Here is a 3,939-nt window from a genome sequence, read left to right as displayed (position 1 = left end):
AGGGGCAGAAGCAGACAGATCTCTGGAGTTCCGGGCCAGCCTTGTCTACAGAATCAGTTTTAGACAAGTCAAGGTAACAAAGTGAGACCAAACACAAAACACATTATGTGCCTATAAATACATGTGACATGACATGCATGTGTGAAGCTCAGAGAGCAGCCTTGTGGAGTTGACTCTTCATCTTAAGAAGCTACTAATGAACTCAGCCATTGCTTCTTTGATTACAAAGCATGGCTGTCACATGCTTTTGAATGTATACCGTAATTCATTTCGTTTATAAACCAAAATTCAGATCACTAATGAAATAAATTTTCCTTTCCACATTGCTTTTGATCGTCATTTTATCATAGCAATAGAAAAGAAATTGGGATGTTTACTAAATTGAATTTATCTTCCCATTATACCTATCTATTTGCTTAATTCAACAAGGACTTCCTACATTTTAAAAGTAAATCTTACTGTTTATATTTGAGTTTTACAGCACATTAATGATATTATACAATGGATAATGGCATTTTTATTAACATGTAATAGAGTAACATCCACCCACATGCTTTTTTAAGTATGACAAGAACCACTAAAATCTACTTATGTGATCTATATCACTAATATAATTTAGCTGATCATAGTCTTCATGTTGTACATACTAATTATTATTGGTGTGTTATTACTAGCAACAGAGCCTCTAGAATTATAAGTACCTAGGAATCGTGTCTGTGTGCCTAGCAACCTTCTATAGGACATCTAGATTCACCACTAGGAAATATGCTACTGAATGTAATGTTCTTTATGTTTGAATATTGCAACCAAGTCCTAGTTAACTCTTGGGGATTCTACATTTTCTGTTATCATTCAGAAGCCAATCCCTTCATAGACTCCATTTGTTTCAGATGAATTATATATTTTTGGCAGTCTTGGCCTCATTTACACAGGAATTTTTGCATTGTACAAATGTACAGAAAATGGATGGCATCTTTCTTCCTTGTCTTGACTTCAACACTTCTAATAAGAAAAATAAGAGATAGTTAAGGTAGAACTTAAGACAGCGGTGAAACAGGGCAGCAAAGAAGATGTAGATTCCCCTTGATGGTCCTTTTGCTTATCTGTTTACTGTCCCAAACTATCTCATTCATTTACCCGAGACTCAAGATAGTCTTTTGATTTGGTATAATGCAACCTGACCATACAGATAAGAAACTGCAGTGTTTGGAGATTAGGCAATATCCAGTAAGCTGGACAGCAGCAATTTTCATTCCAAACTAGCTAAGAGCCAGAAATCTTTGTGTTTTATTTTTGTTTGGTAAAATGTACATAAGGAAAAAGAAACTCACATACAGCATGATGAGCTATAACAAAGCAAATGCTTGTATTAGCATCAAGCAGCTCAGGAAAAGAATGCTCCCAGCAGGCCAGAAGGCTTCCTCTCATCCTCTCAGGCACCAGTCCTTCTCTCACAAAGGTGGTCACTATCTTTCTAACACCAGAGACTGCTTTGCCTGCATTGTTGCTATATAAACCAAGTTATATGGAATACACTTCCTTGTGCCTAATTTCTTGCTTTATGCATTATCTTATGAGACACTTTTTAAAAAAACGTCAGGTCTTTTCTTGGAGGCCTTGCAGTGTCGCCCTTTCTCTGAGCAAAGAACTATGAGCAGAGGCAGTCGGGATTAGAAAGGACTGAGAGGCAGACATTTTGCTGTGTTCAAATCGAAGTCAAGGATGTAAAAATGCAGAGTAATAAAACCTTTAACTTGAAAAAAACAGAATCGTACTCCAAGGAAGCACCATCAATATCACCACCAGCGGTGCCACCATCACCAGCAGCAGCAGCAGCAGCAGCAGCAGCAGCAGCAGCAGCAGCAGCAGCAGCAGCAGCAGCAGCCACCACCAATACCTGCAAATGAACAGCAGGCCAGCAGCCAGATGAAGACTTGACTATGGACCTGAAGAATTTTAGGAAACCAGGGGAGAAAACCTTTACCCAACATAACCGTTTCTTTGTGGGCAATCTTCCCCCTGACATCACAGGAAGAGATAAGGAAACTTTTTGAGAAATATGGAAAAGCAGGTGAAGTTTTCATTTATAAGGATAAGAATATTTGCTTGGAAACATGAACCCTAGCAGAAATTGCCAAAGCGGAGCTGGACAATATGTCACTCTGTGGAAAGTAGCTGTGAGTGTGCTTTGCTTGTCATAGTGCATCCCTTACAGTCTGCAACCTTCCTCAGTACATGTCCAACGAACTGCTGGAAGAAGCCTTTTCTGCGTTTGGCCAGGTAGAGAGACGTTGTGGTTTGTCCTGGATTTATCTATATTTTGAAGCTAATTCCACTGCCCCAAGGACAGCTGTTTAGTCACGTACTCAGGACTGAGGTGACTTCACCAGAACCTTCTCCCCATTGCATTTGTAAAATACAGGTGAGGGCAGGTACAGGATAGAAGGAGGCCTGTCATTGGAGGAGAAGGAAGGATGGGCGGGAGAGAAGTTTGAAGGAAGAGGAGGAGACTGGAACAGAGGAGGAAGAGACAGGAGGGAGAGGGAGAGAAGCTGTGACAGGACAATATGGCAGGTGATGTTAAGATTCCACGCTGTACCTTTACAGGTTGTTACGAATGTTTTTAAGGGATGGATGGTACTGGGCTTTGTATGTTTAGGTGGGCAATTATATCTTATCAACTGGGCCAAAGGTTATTGTGTTATGTGTTCTTTCATGTGCAGATTTAAGTGTAATGGAGTGTGGGGCAACTGGTCTGGGCTATCACAGAGTTGGGATGTGTGCTTCTGGCATGGAAACCTGCCTTGGGAACTAGATAGGTAGAGAGATTACTGACAGCTCAGAGAGAGGCCTTCAGCAGTGTGATATGGGATGGAGCAAAGCAGGTGAGAGGCTTTGCTGACTGAGAATTAAGATATTCAGCAGATACCTTGGAGCACTGCGGTGCCGGACCTAGTGGGGATAAAAGACAACCATACTTTTTTTTATTTTTTATATTTTTACAACAACAGAGAGAGAGCAGCCACCCAGATTTGCACAGCCTGGGTCCTTTGAGTATGAGTATACCATGCGCTGGAAGGCACTCATTGAGAAGGAGAAGCAACAGCAGGACCAAGTGGACTGGAACATCAAGGAACCTCCTGAGAAGTTGGAGATGGAAATGGAGGCAGCACACTATAAGTACCAGGTGATGCTAATGAGTCAGGATTTGATGAGACTTCCAAGAAGAGCTTCGAAGAATGGAGGAGCTGCAGAACCAAGAGGTTCAGAAATGAAGAGTTAGAACTCAGGCAGGAAGAGGAATGCAGGCTCTTGAGGAAGAGATGCGGTGACAAGAAGAAATGATGTGACAACAGCAGGAAGGATCCAAGAGAACCTTCCCTGATGTGAGAGAACAAGAGATACGAATGGGCCAAATGGCTATGGGCCTAAACCATAGAGGCACCATGCTCCCTGCTCCTGTGCCACCTGGTACTCCAGCTCCTCCAGGACCTGCCACTATGATGCCAGATGGAACCCTTGGATTGACCCCACCAACAACTGAACATTTTGGCCAAGCTGCTACAATGGAATAAGGAATTGGAGCAATTGGTGGAACTCCTCCTACATTCAACTATCCAGATCTGGGAGCTGAATTTGCTCCAAATAAACACTGCTGATATTAGATAAAGTTGCATTGTCTAGTTTCCTACAACCCTTAAAAGAAGGGCCCTTTTTGGACTAGCCTGAATTCTACCCTGGAAAAGTGTTAGGGGTTCTTCTTAATAGATAGGTCTTCCCTGCTTGTACTACTCTAGGGAGTAGGCTTGAAGGCAGAGGGGCAAGGGAGGAGTGGTATTTAACAAATCAAAGTCTATGGTATAGTGCGTTATCAAGTCTGTCTGGTACATTCCTGAAGTATATTGATTGTTGAGGGCATGGAGAACCATAGGAAAATGG

General features: G+C 42.0%; 1 pseudogene; it reads left to right on the top strand.

The window, feature by feature from the left end:
- The first annotated feature begins 1,730 nt into the window (after nt 1-1,730).
- On the top strand, nt 1,731-3,659 carry LOC116895866 (annotated as a pseudogene).
- The last annotated feature ends 280 nt before the right edge of the window (nt 3,660-3,939 follow it).

Source organism: Rattus rattus, chromosome 3 (genome assembly GCF_011064425.1).
Source record: "Rattus rattus isolate New Zealand chromosome 3, Rrattus_CSIRO_v1, whole genome shotgun sequence".
Lineage (NCBI taxonomy): Eukaryota > Metazoa > Chordata > Mammalia > Rodentia > Muridae > Rattus > Rattus rattus.
The sequence above is the reverse complement of the archived record's forward strand: the minus strand, read 5'-3'. Positions and strand labels throughout refer to the sequence as shown.